The sequence below is a fragment of the Haematobia irritans genome, chromosome 5 (assembly GCF_050003625.1).
Source record: "Haematobia irritans isolate KBUSLIRL chromosome 5, ASM5000362v1, whole genome shotgun sequence".
NCBI lineage: Eukaryota > Metazoa > Arthropoda > Insecta > Diptera > Muscidae > Haematobia > Haematobia irritans.
Window position 1 is genome coordinate 9,796,722 of NC_134401.1, and position 14,539 is coordinate 9,811,260.

Genomic DNA, 14,539 nt, shown 5'->3' on the forward strand with positions numbered 1-14,539 from the left:
TTGATAATTAAAATCATAAATGCTATGAACTTTTAATGGATAGGGTGTGATATTCAAGGGAAGAGAGAGGGGTAAGTAAGTATATGGGGTGAAGAACCAAAAGCTTTTGCGTCATTACCCCTAGCAATACCATATGCTACGTAGTAATGTCTTACTTTACACCAACTTAGAAAATGGAAAGATTTTAATTTTCAAGCACAAAGAAAGAGAGAATTCCCAAGAAATGCCTGGTAAGTTGATGAGGTGTAAAACTGGTAACCAAAAGCTTTTGTGTCATTACTCCCAGCAATACCATATGCTTAGTAGTAATGACTTACCTTAGACTTCTTTGATAATTAGAAGAACCAATACTGTAACTTTTAATGGACAGAGTTCGGTTTTCTAGTACAAAGAGAGAGGTCCCAACAAATACTGGGTAAGTATATCAGATGAAGAATAAGAAGCTTTTATTCAATTACCCCTGAAATACCATATGGCTGGTAGTAATGTCTTTCTCAGATAATGCTTTGAAATTTTAAGGGAAAGAGAAAGGGAGCCACCGTGGTGCAATGGTTAGCATGCCCGCCTTGCATACACAAGGTCGTGGGTTCGATTCCTACTTCGACCGAACACCAAATAGTTTTTCAGCGGTGGATTATCCCACCTCAGTAATGCTGGTGACATTTCTGAGGGTTTCAAAGCTTCTCTAAGTGATTTCACTGCAAAGTGGAACGCCGTTCGGACTCGGCTATAAAAAGGAGGTCCCTTGTCATTGAGCTTAACATGGAATCGGGCAGCACTCAGTGATAAGAGAGAAGTTCATCAATGTGGTATCACAATGGACTGAATAGTCTAAGTGAGCTTGATACATCGCCTGAGTTCCCATCAATGTCTGGTAAGTAGATGAGGTGTAAAACTTTTAACCAAAGGCTTTTGTGTCATTACTCTCAGCAATACCATATGCTTGATAGTAATGACTTACTTATTCGATATTCGATTCGATTAGAACAACCAATACTATTAAATTTTAATGGATAGATTTCGATTTCCTAGTACAAAAAGAGATTTTCTTTATAGTAAAACATCGGATTCACAATTCCGTTTAGTTTATAGAGATAATTTGGTTTTTATAGAGTATCATAACGTTTCGATTTGCTATTTACCTATAGGTGGCGTCGATTTGCATTCATACACATAACCCTATCCCATCTCATAAATCAAAGTTTTTCATCGCACAGTGTCCATCTCATAAATCAAAATTGTAAGCGGTTCAAAACAATCAAATCATTTAATTTTCAAACTGAATATGTAGATGGCGCTAGTTTCTATTAGAGACTATAAGATTTTTCAATATTCAATGGAATAGAATTCTTCCTATTTAAGATGCTTAAATTTGCAATTATTTCCTTTTAGCTAATGGAGAGAATTTTTTTGTGATTGAGCATCATATTCTTTCGATTTTCTATTTATCTATAGGTGGCGCCGTTGGCGGAACTATCGCCATAAATGTTAGAGATATAAATTGCAACAGATCCCACACCCAGAGAAGGAATATGATCACCTCAAACATGTTTCAAGAGCACCATGTTGCTTTTTCACAGCGACCATGTAGGATTTTTGTTGCAAGAATATTCTTTTCTCGTCAAACATAATATGCTTTTCGAAATCAGATACATAACTTCCGATAAAAGAACATGGTTTCGACAAACATGCTACATGTTTTCCGTGAATAAGTAACATTTTGCTCTTGGAACATGGTAGCCTAAATTAGTCATTGGTCAATCATTTAAACTGTATAATATTTCCGTATATATATTTAATGCATACTTTTGGGCGGTGATAATCGCTGCTTTTATTTTTTTTTTTTCATTTAAATTAATTTAATTCCATTAATTTTACTTACACACATGCCATCATTTCACTTACCTGTAAATAAACAGAAATAAGTAAAACATATATTATTACAATTATTTAAATAATAAATTTTCAAAGTATATCATTATCCTAAAAATATGCTTTCATTTAAAGATTAATCAAAATTTGTAAATAGCCTAAGGTTATGCTTAAAATTTAAATTATTATTCCATAGACCATAGAAAATAAATGAGCATTTTATATAGAAAATAATATTATAGCGTATCCCCTTCGAGTATGACAATTCTAAAGAAACATTGCAAAAAAATTTAAATACCTTTAGTAGTCTTTATAATAATTTGTATATAAAGGAGATTTACACAAAGTACATTTCTTTGATTTCTTCCCCTTTGATGGATTTACTACACAAAGACCTTTCTGAGTACCCTCTAACTCATTCTCTTGATTTTTGTTATTGTAATGACCTTTCAAGGAGATCTAATGGGGAACATTTCATTCTCTCACATACTCTCTCTCATTCTTTGTGGCAAAGAAACAAAACTGACTGCATTTTTATTTGCCATCCTTTCTGTATGAACATTCCAAAGTGAAACCAAACAAGGCAATAACCAATTGAGATACTTTCGTCATCAATGGGAAATTACAATAAATTGTTACAATTACTCTTGGTTTGGTTTTGATAACATCCATTGGTAGCTTTATAATTCCTCCACTTATAATTGGCGATGCTTTGCTCATTGAAATCGTTACAATCTGTGGCCAGAGAACTAAAGTCCTTGTTTCCTCAATAGCTTTTATGTGGTTCCACAAAAGCCAATGGCCATCTATTAAATATTTTTGTGTGTGTTTGTTTTTTTTACTCTCGTCTTCTTTGCACTCTTGTCTCGTTGCGATATTATTTCATTCAATATGAAATGACAGACGGACAGACGGACAGACAGACAAAACTCACTGGTCAGATCCAATTCTACAATGACTATTACCAATATTTTTTCAAGTGTTTTTCTATTTGTGTGGATACAGGGACGACCCTTGTAATGGCTGTGGCTAGAACATGCTTTTGAAGAGGGTATCCACATACACAGTAATAAAAACAACAACATGAAGACAAACCAGGGTACCTCATATGGCGAAATGAAAAATGTTTCAATTGCATATAAAACAAGTATCAATGAACGAATGAACGAACATTCTTCAAGAATCATTGAAATGTGAACTGGTAATCATGTATTTTTGCGGTTTGTAGCAAGTGGCATAGAGTATTAAAAGAATGAAATCGTTTTAAATTGAATTGTCATATATTATCAAATAGCGCCATCTATATGTCAAAAAAAACGAAGTGTGAAAATGGAGATCCTACATATTCTAATCTACATGAAAATGACAAATATTCTAATCTAATAGCAGGTAGATTTGAATTTTGCATGTTTAGAATGGTAAAACCAAGTGAAATCGAGTTTTAAAAGAATGAGGAGACAGGAATTTTCAGCCAGAAGAAAGCAGAGGAATTTTCAGCCAGAATAAAGTGTTCTTTGGGTGAGAAAGAGAGAGAGAGAGAGAGACAAAGAGAGTGTGGGTTTTTATGTATGTACGAATAAGCTGTTATCGGAAATGTAATGCTAGAGAAGACAATTATACTAGCGCCTCTATCTCATCATTCAAATATTGTCCCCGCACATCTTTTTAACTTCTCGATACAGAGCTTATGCTCACAGTGCTCTGTGAGCATAAGCTCTTCACCACAAAGTTTTTTTACAGGTATTCTACATTTGTGAGTCATCTTTCACTAAAACCCGCTTTCTGAATTTGAATCAGACCCAATAAGAGATGAACATTGAAAATGTTCTAGCAAGTGTGGAGCTGGATTTTTACGGAGGGTGGTCCAGCAAAAATAATAAACATTTTGGATTTAGTTTCCAACATAATCGCGATTCGATTAGCCTAGAGATCACGGTTAGTAGAATTCTACCAAACTGATAGATTTTGTACTATTTGGTAGAATGGTTTGGTAAATTTTGAAAAATATTCCTCTCCAACTAAGAGTTACTCCACAAATTTTCTATAAAATTAAAATTTTGTAAAAATTTTCTATAGAAATAAAATTTTGAGAAAATTTTCTATAAAAATAAAAATTTTACAATTCTGACAAAATTTTATATAGAAATAAAATGTTGACAAAATTCTCTGTAGAAATAAAATTTGGACAAAATTGTCTATAGAAATAAAATTTTGGTAAAATTTTTTATAGAAATAAAATTTGGACAAAATTTTGACAAAATTTTCTATAGAAATAAAAATTTGACAAATTTATCTATAGAAATAAAAATTTGACATTTTCTATAGAAATAAAATTTTGACAAAATTTTCTATAGAAGTAAAATTTCTTATAGAAATAAAATTTCGACAAAATTTTCTATAGAAATACAATTTTGACAAATTTTTCAATAGAAAAACATTCTGACAAAATTTTCTATATAAATAAAATTTTGAGTAAATTTTATGTAGACATAAAATTTTGACAAAATTTCCTATAGAAATAAAATTTTGACAAAATTTTCTATAGAAATAAAATTTTGAAAAAATTTCCTATAGAAATGAAATTTTGACAAAATTTTCTACAGAAATAAAACTTTGAGAAAATTTTCTATAAAAATAAAAATTTAACAATTTTGACAAAATTGTCTATAGAAATACAATTTTGGTAAAATGTTTTATAGAAATGCTGCAAGTAGAGGATGCTGATGAGGAATGTGGTAATTCCGAAACAGCTGTACATCCAACCATCTTGCAGTCTATAGGGATTTGCCCAAATAAATTTGACAAGCATACTTTTCCTCTGTTGGTTAAGCTACACTTGTAGTTTAGTCAATGCATGGCTTTAAGCTGACAATAATAACGATTGAAGAGAAGCCAACAATAACAAACAAAACGAATGAAGATAGAGGAAGCACGCTCAAAAACAAACCCAGCCAAATACATTCAAATCGATGATTTGAGTTTGGCAAAGGAAAAGAGATAGGCTTGCAAAATTTGTTTAGGCAGTAGCCGACTATCAAACCCTTTTTCGGAAGGTTCAAGTGTAGTTCACATTGGGTTGAGTGAATTACCCGAATTTATTCTGATAATTGGTTGGGTTGATAGTTTTGCTGCAAGTAGAGGATGCTGATGAGGAATGTGGTAATTCCGAAACAGCTGTACATCCAACCATCTTGCAGTCTATAGGGCTTTGCCCAAATAAATTTGACAAGCATACTTTTCCTCTGTTGGTTAAGTTACACTTGTAGTTTAGTCAATGCATGGCTTTAAGCTGAGATCAAAGGCAATAATAACGATTGAAGAGAAGCCAACAATAACAAACAAAACGAATAAAATTTTGACAAAATTTTCGATAGAAATAAAAATTTTACAAAATTTTGTATAGAAATAAAAATTTGACAAAATTTTCTATAGAAATAAAATTTTGACAAAATTTTCCATAGAAATAAAATTTTGACAAAATTTTCTATTGAAATAAAATTTTGACAAATTTGTTTATAGAAATAAAATCTCGACAAAATTTTCTATAGAAATAAAAATTTGACAAAATTTTCTATAGAAATTAAATTTTGACAAAATTTTCCGTAGAAATAAAATTTTGACAAAATTTTCTATAGAAATAAAATTTTGACAAAATTTAATTTTTTTTGTAAAGGTGGGTATTAAGTTCGAGTTTAGCCGCTAATTTTCACTAAAGTGAAAACTAAATGAGTAAAAAACGTCATCAAATTATACTTATTTGTCGCAGATTTCATTATAACTTGATGGGGAATATCCCAAAGCAATTTTTTACAAAGTTTATATTCCTTAAAATGGATTATGAAAGAAAAGTAATCGTGAAAAATGACGATTTTAGCGGCTAAACTCGATCTTAATACCCACCTTAAGTGAAGATTTTTGCCAGCTACAAAATAATAATGCCTTCTAGCACGTTCAATAAGTCAAATTGTTATCGATTTATGGACGCAGGTTATATTCTCATGTTCTACAATATGGCTGAGGTTAAAGGAAGCGCTTATGCAAATTTATGAAATCGCAATATTCATGTGATTTCATAACGATCGTTATTTACCTTCTAGAAACCTTTCACCTTTTTGCAACTTTAGAAGTGAAATTTGTAGATCAATTTATAAGTGTTATACTGAATTATCATCCGATATTCAGGATATGCTATAGCCTCCTATATTCAACAGGAAAGTAGAGTAATTTTAACTGACAGACGGACAAATATATATATATAAGAATGAATAGACAAACCAATACTATAATGGACAGATATACTGAAGATTGTACCTTACATTCAGAAAGTATAAAATCTTCATCATTGTTACCTCCAACAATGATGAAGATTTTATACTTTCTGAATATCAGATCAATATTTTGCTTGCATTGCAAACCTCTCCACACCCCAATCTTAAAATGCAGAGCATAAAAACATATCTATGTCACTAGTTTTGTATATACACAGTCAATATATATATATATAAAGCCAATACCAAAACAATAGTTATGAATGATTACAAAGCCTGAGAGAGTGAGTGACAGAGAGAAAGGGAGAGAGAAAACAAAGAAAAAATAATCAATAAATTATCATCATCATTGTATCGTCATTGTGAAATGTTGAAAACAGCATTGTCAGTCAGCATCATCAGCAAAGGGATCATTAACATTGGTTATTAATTATAGTATGTATGTTCTTACGTAAAAAAGGGTTCATTTATGTTTGTTATTTGAAAATAATTATAAACAACCATTCCCATTTGATGGCTCGTTGGCTTGCTTACTTGCCTCTAAGGCCACACTCACACATTCAGGCAATTTCTTTGTGTGGCCACAGCAGCATAACAACTTAGCCTAACAAATGGGAGGCGAAAAAAATAAATTGAAACAAAAAAAATTAAATAACTCTTGAAAATGGGAAACTCTTTATAAACATTAGCGGGCGAATATTTATTCAGTGGCTTAAGGTTACTTTTTTTGATTCCTTTTTATTTTGTGAAGTTGGTAACAAAAAAAATACTTTGAGGCAACACAAAACTGGCGTTGATTTACAGAAGAATTTTTGTGGTTAAACACTTCAGTAAAATGATTCAAAAACCTAATTATTTGCTCTAAAGGAAGAGTAACTATAAAAATTTCCAATTTAATTCTATGAAATTCTTTTTAAGAGCCTTGAGAGAAAATTGAATGATGTTATGTACACTTCTATTACAAGTTTAAGCAAATGCAATTTAAAAGAACTAATTATAATGATTTTTTCTTAGTTATAAAGTCAAAGAAATACTTACTATTGCCTTAAAGGAAATACAATGCCAGAATAAAAGAATAAATAAAGTAAAACTGATTCTATAGCTTGGCTAAAAGTACTTGAGAATGAAGCAATTTTTCAAGAGCCTTAAAGTAACTCTTTTTTTTATTTCCATAAGTATAGATAAACAAAGATATTTCGATTCCTTTGTTATTCGGTGTTTGTTTTTGTACACTGAAAACATTTTGTAGAAAATTTTGTCAAAACTTTATTTATATAGAAAATTTTATTTCTATGGAAATTTTGTGTAAATTTTATTTCTATAGAAAATTTTGTCATAATTTTATTTCTATGAAAAACGTTGCCAATCTTTTATTTTTACGGAAATTTTGTGAAAATTTTGTCAATATTTTCTGTCTATAGAAAATTTTGTCAAAATTTTATATCTATAGAAAATTTTACCCAAATTTTATTTCTATAGAAAATTTTGTCAAAATTTTATTTCTATAAAAAATTTTGTGAAAATTTTATTTCTATAGAAAATTTTGTCAAAATTTGATTTCTATAGAAAATTTTGTCAAGATTTGATTTCTATAGAAAATTTTGACAAAATTTTATTTCTTTAGAAAATTTTGTCAAAATTTTATTTCTATAGAAAATTTTGTCAAAATTTTATTTCTATAGAACATTTTGTCAAAATTTGATTTCTATAGAAAATTTTGTCAAGATTTGATTTCTATAGAAAATTTTGTCAAAATTTTATTTCTATAGAAAATTTTGTCAAAATTTGATTTCTATAGAAAATTTTGTCAAAATTTGATTTCTATAGAAAATTTTGTCAAAATTTGATTTCTATAGAAAATTTTGACAAAATTTTATTTCTAAAGAAAATTTTGTCAAAATTTTATTTCTATAGAAAATTTTATCAAAGTTTTATTTCTATAGAAAATTTTGTTAAAATTTTATTTCTATAAAAAATTTTGTCAAAATTTTATTTCTATAGAAAGTTTTGTTAAAATTTTATTTCTACAGAAAATTTTGTCAAAATTTTATTTCCATAGAAAATTTTGTCAAAATATGATTTCTATAGAAATTTTTGTCAAAATGTTATTTCTAAAGGGTGATTTGTTAAGAGCTTGATAACTTTTTTTTTTAAAAAAACGCATAAAATTTGCAAAATCTCATCGGTTCTTTATTTGAAACGTTAGATTGGTCCATGACATTTACTTTTTGAAGATAATTTCATTTAAATGTTGACCGCGGCTGCGTCTTAGGTGGTCCATTCGGAAAGTCCAATTTTGGGCAACTTTTTCGAGCATTTCGGCCGGAATAGCCCGAATTTCTTCGGAAATGTTGTCTTCCAAAGCTGGAATAGTTGCTGGCTTATTTCTGTAGACTTTAGACTTGACGTAGCCCCACAAAAAATAGTCTAAAGGCGTCAAATCGCATGATCTTGGTGGCCAACTTACCGGTCCATTTCTTGAGATGAATTGTTCTCCGAAGTTTTCCCTCAAAATGGCCATAGAATCGCGAGCTGTGTGGCATGTAGCGCCATCTTGTTGAAACCACATGTCAACCAAGTTCAGTTCTTCCATTTTTGGCAACAAAAAGTTTGTTAGCATCGAACGATAGCGATCGCCATTCACCGTAACGTTGCGTCCAACAGCATCTTTGAAAAAGTACGGTCCAATGATTCCACCAGCGTACAAACCACACCAAACAGTGCATTTTTCGGGATGCATGGGCAGTTCTTGAACGGCTTCTGGTTGCTCTTCACTCCAAATGCGGCAATTTTGCTTATTTACGTAGCCATTCAACCAGAAATGAGCCTCATCGCTGAACAAAATTTGTCGATAAAAAAGCGGATTTTCTGCCAACTTTTCTAGGGCCCATTCACTGAAAATTCGACGTTGTGGCTCGTTAGTAAGTCTATTCATGATGAAATGTCAAAGCATACTGAGCATCTTTCTCTTTGACACCATGTCTGAAATCCCACGTGATCTGTCAAATACTAATGCATGAAAATCCTAACCTCAAAAGAATCACCCTTTATAGAAAATTTTGTCAAAATTTTATTTCTATAGAAAATTTTGTCTAAATTTTATTTCTATAGAAAATTTTGTCAAAATTTTATTTCTATAGAAAATTTTGTCAAAATTTTATTCCTATAGAAAATTTTGACAAAATTTTATTTCTAAAGAAAATTTTGTCAAAATATAATTTCTATAGAAAATTTTGTCAAAATTTTATTTCTATAGAAAATTTTGTCAAAGTTTTATTTCTATAGAAAATTTTGTTAAAATTTTATTTCTATAGAAAATTTTGTCAAAGTTTTATTTCTATAGAAAAATTATTTTTTAATTTTATTTCTATAGAAAAAAAAAAAATTTTTAATGTTATTTCTATAGAAAATTTTGTTTCTATTGAAATTTTTTTTCCGCATTTTATTTCTATAGAAAATTGATGGAATAATGGACTGAGTTGTCGAAATGAACCTTAAATAATGTCACTATACCTACACTAACCGAAACTAATGCAATTAAGAAAAATCATATAGATTTATTTATTAAACTTAAATTTTAAGTAATTTAATTTGTTTGATTGTCCAATCTTAAATTTTACATATTTTTAAATTTTTATCAAATTTTATAAAAAAAAAAAAAAACAAGTATATACGGCCGTAAGTTCGGCCAGGCCGAATCTTATGTACCCTCCACCATGGATTGCGTAGAAACTTCTACTGAAGACTGTCATCCACAATCGAATTACTTGGGTTGTGGTATCTTAAAGCTTTTTAACATCGTTTTCTAAATTGTGAGTTAGTCCATACGTGGTATATATGTATTAGACAAAAAAGTTATGTATAGTTAAGTCTACAAATAATTACGAATCGATATGGACTTTTTTTATTTCCATAAGTATAGATAAACAAAGATATTTCGATTCCTTTGTTATTCGGTGTTTGTTTTTGTACACTGAAAAAATTTTGTAGAAAATTTTGTCAAAACTTTATTTATATAGAAAATTTTATTTCTATGGAAATTTTGTGTAAATTTTATTTCTATAGAAAATTTTGTCATAATTTTATTTCTATGAAAAACGTTGCCAAACTTTTATTTTTACGGAAATTTTGTGAAAATTTTGTCAATATTTTCTGTCTATAGAAAATTTTGTCAAAATTTTATATCTATAGAAAATTTTACCCAAATTTTATTTCTATAGAAAATTTTGTCAAAATTTTATTTCTATAAAAAATTTTGTGAAAATTTTATTTCTATAGAAAATTTTGTCAAAATTTGATTTCTATAGAAAATTTTGTCAAGATTTGATTTCTATAGAAAATTTTGACAAAATTTTATTTCTTTAGAAAATTTTGTCAAAATTTTATTTCTATAGAAAATTTTGTCAAAATTTTATTTCTATAGAACATTTTGTCAAAATTTGATTTCTATAGAAAATTTTGTCAAGATTTGATTTCTATAGAAAATTTTGTCAACATTTTATTTCTATAGAAAATTTTGTCAAAATTTGATTTCTATAGAAAATTTTGTCAAAATTTGATTTCTATAGAAAATTTTGTCAAAATTTGATTTCTATAGAAAATTTTGACAAAATTTTATTTCTAAAGAAAATTTTGTCAAAATTTTATTTCTATAGAAAATTTTGTGAAAATTTTATTTCTATAGAAAATTTTACCAAAATTTTATTTGTATAGAAAATGTTGTCAAAATTATACTTCTATAGTAAATTTTGACAAAATTTTATTTCTATAGTAAATTTTGTCAAAATTTATATTTCTATAGGAAATTTTGTCAAAATTTTATTTCTATAGAAAATTTTGTCAAAATTTTATTTCTATAGAAAATTTTGTCTAAATTTTATTTCTATAGAAAATTTTGTCAACATTTGATTTCTATAGAAAATTTTGTTAAAATTTGATTTTTATAGAAAATGTTGACAAAATTTTATTTCTAAAGAAAATTTTGTCAAAATTTTATTTCTATAGAAAATTTTGTCAAAGTTATATTTCTATAGAAATTTTTGTTAAAATTTTATTTCTATAGAAAGTTTTGTTAAAATTTTATTTCTGTAGAAAATTTTGTCAAAATTTTATTTCTATAGACAATTTTGTCAAAATTTGATTTCTATAGAAATTTTTGTTAAAATTTTATTTCTATAGAAAGTTTTGTTAAAATTTTTTTCTAAAGAAAATTTTGTCAAATTTTATTTCTAAAGAAAATTTTGTCAAAGTTTTATTTTTTCAAAATTTTATTTCTATGGAAATTTTTTCCGCATTTTATTTCTATAGACAATTGATGGAATAATGGACTGAGTTGTCTAAATGAGCTTTAAATAATGTCACTATACCTACACTAACCGAAAAAGCAATTAAGAAAAATCATATAGATTTATTTATTAAACTTAAATTTTAAGTATTTTAAATTGTTTGATTGTCCAATCTTAAATTTTACGTATTTCTAAATTTTTATCAAATTTTATAAAAAAAAAATCATGTTTCAGCATTTTTGTTCAAGCAACGTCTAAATTAAAAAAAAAACCATCTCAGGGTCTAGTCTTTAGTTCTGGTTCCACTTGAATGATTTAAATGTCCAGCTGTGAGGCTATCTAAATAGAATATCGTTAGATGAAAAATTAATTTTACCGCATACAAACTGACAACATACATAATTTGAGAATAAAATCTAAACGAACGAAACTAACCAACAAGCCTCAAAACAAATGGGACAACAAGCTTAATAGAAAGGCCAAACGAAAACTAAGAATAAATACAAACATCACACTTCTGTACTTTGTCCATCCTGGAAGAAAAATAAATCAAGTCCAATGATAAGGTAAATTTCGAAAAGGTAAAGAATTAGTTGCAATTCCTATTTACTTCGGGTTTGAAAAAACCAACAACTTGGGGATTTATCCACATTTGCTTTTGAAGAAATTTCATGAAAATCAACATATGCATTCCAATGTTTTTAATTAGAGATGTCGTTTAGGAATAAACAGGGAAGATGTACATATATAGGTCTGGCTGCTTCTAGACACTTTTTTAACGATTACTAAATGAAGAGAAAAACTGATGAAAGTTTGCAACTTCTAATAGATCATGTGTGCAGCTTAGCTCGAGATTTTCAAGAAAAAATAAAGAGGAACAAGCTCGTTTCATATCTTTAATATCTATGGTCTTCTTTTCATCTATAGTCTCTCGGTGGTCCCTAATTCTGTGCGTGCATGTAATCATTGACTGCTGTATATAGCCACTGCTGCCTGCGTCCCTTGATGTTTACAGTCACTGTTGTTTACAGGCACGGCTTCTCACAGCTTACCGCCACTGCTGTATACGACCACTGCCATCACACATAAATTCACTGCTATATTCAGCAACTATTGCTTTATATAAAGCCTTTACTCTACACCCAGAAAAATGGGGCTCTAATGCCAACTGAACTTTATTTTAGTTCATGAAGATTAGTTGATTTCAGTTAGATTTTGCACAATATGAGCAAATGTTCCTTATTTGAATAATTTTTTCCTAACTTTAATGACGTGAACTAAAAACAAGAAAAAAGTTGTATACAAATATTGTGCACAATTTTACTAAAAAATAAATTAGTTCATAATTTACTAAAATGACAGAAGTTTGCTTAAATTGAGTTCATAAGTCTCTCAAATGAGTAAATTTTATTAAAATTGTAACTGGCTCGAACTACGTACAGCGCTAAAGACATTTTAACAATTTTCAAATCCAATTTTTTCTTCTAACATATGAAATTTTCTTAAACAACAGAAAAAAATAATTATTTTTAAAAAATTTTCTTCAATTTGACAAAAAGTATTAACTTATTTGTAACATGTTGCAATTAGAAAACTATTTTTGTTAAAATTTTCTAAAATAAACCTAAATTTTCTTCAAAGGTGGGGTAACTTTTTTTGGGTGTATGACTAAAAGGTACTTTCTCTAAAATTTCTGGGAAATGTTTTGTTATTCCATGATTTTTTTAATGCCAGCTCTATATCCAATTCAAAAAACAATAGGAAACCCGAAATACAAAACCCCAGAAGATCAACAAAACGAAGGCAAACCAAAACCACTGTAAACCTTACCGCATCTCTGCACATCACGCCCCCCAAAACATCGACAACAATAACAACAACTACTACTACTACAAAAGCAGCATAAACACCACATAACAATAAACCAATAAATGCAGCAACACATAAAGTAAAGACCCAGAATAATCATAGCATAAACTGCCAAACAAAAGCTTTACTCCCTACATAAATCTGAATGTGAACCTGAAGTTTACCATGAATTGCCAACTAAGCTGAGCAAAGTTTTACTCTAGCCCAGCATTGTGTCAACAAAATAAAAAAAAAAAGAGAACCAGAGGAACACCAATGCCACAACCCAAAATAACACACACACAAATACACAAGTAGTAGGAAGCCTTTTAAAAGATAAGGACTGACTCCTATTAACATGTAGAGTACACAATAATAACAGCACCAACAACCAAACTAAGTCTATTGAAATTGAAATCTGAAACCGAAAAATGCCTTTGGCATTGAAAGTTTTAGTTTTAAAACGATTCGAGTTTGTATTTTTGTGTGAAAATCCTCTACTCGTTCAACTGGAATACTGAAGTAACATGAGAAAATCTTTTAAACTTGATACAATTTTTCCAAATGAAAAGAAAACACAAATGTTCGCAATTCCAGTAAAAAAGGGGTCGTCTTTATGTCAACTTCTTTAAAAAAAATTATATCTATATAAATAATGCAAGGTGACAAATTGATCAATATCCTTAATTTTAGCCAACGAAAAATAGAAACGAATTACAATGAGAATAACATGCAAATTAAATGGGATAACACTCAATGTGAGAGTAGAATTGAGATGCCCAATGTTATCATTGTGTTTTTGTGAGATAACCATTGAGTATCGATAATAATGAGAGTAACTTCTACATAGAGCATGTTAACTTATGTTAACATAAGAAGCATCGAATCTACATAATATTTAATTAATAGCTTAACATGAAATATCATACATAAGAAGGATAATGTCAATGCTGTCTACGATTGTGGCTTTTAAATAGCACTGCAAGTGTAAATATTTTGAATTAACATCCAGGAAACTTTTCCTTTCTACATTATTGAAAGGAAAAGTCAATTATCTTTAAAAAAAGATTTTGATTATTTTAATTATTTATTGTTTATTTTGATCTATAATAAATACAAGATAAAAAAGTCACATTGGTTACTAAGATTTTGATTAGATTGCAGCATTTTTTGGAACCATTTATTGTTTTAGATTTAAATCAATCTTTCAATGCAAATAAACACTAATTCCACTCAACAACAAGAATATAAAAACACACTTATGCA

At 28.6% G+C, this 14,539-nt stretch overlaps 1 protein-coding gene across 2 annotated transcripts in view; it reads right to left on the reverse strand.

The window, feature by feature from the left end:
• The window catches only part of arr (low-density lipoprotein receptor-related protein 6), a 190,633-nt gene that overhangs the window by 127,281 nt on the left and 48,813 nt on the right, over window positions 1-14,539 (reverse strand). The gene's annotated exons all lie outside the window — the stretch shown is intronic.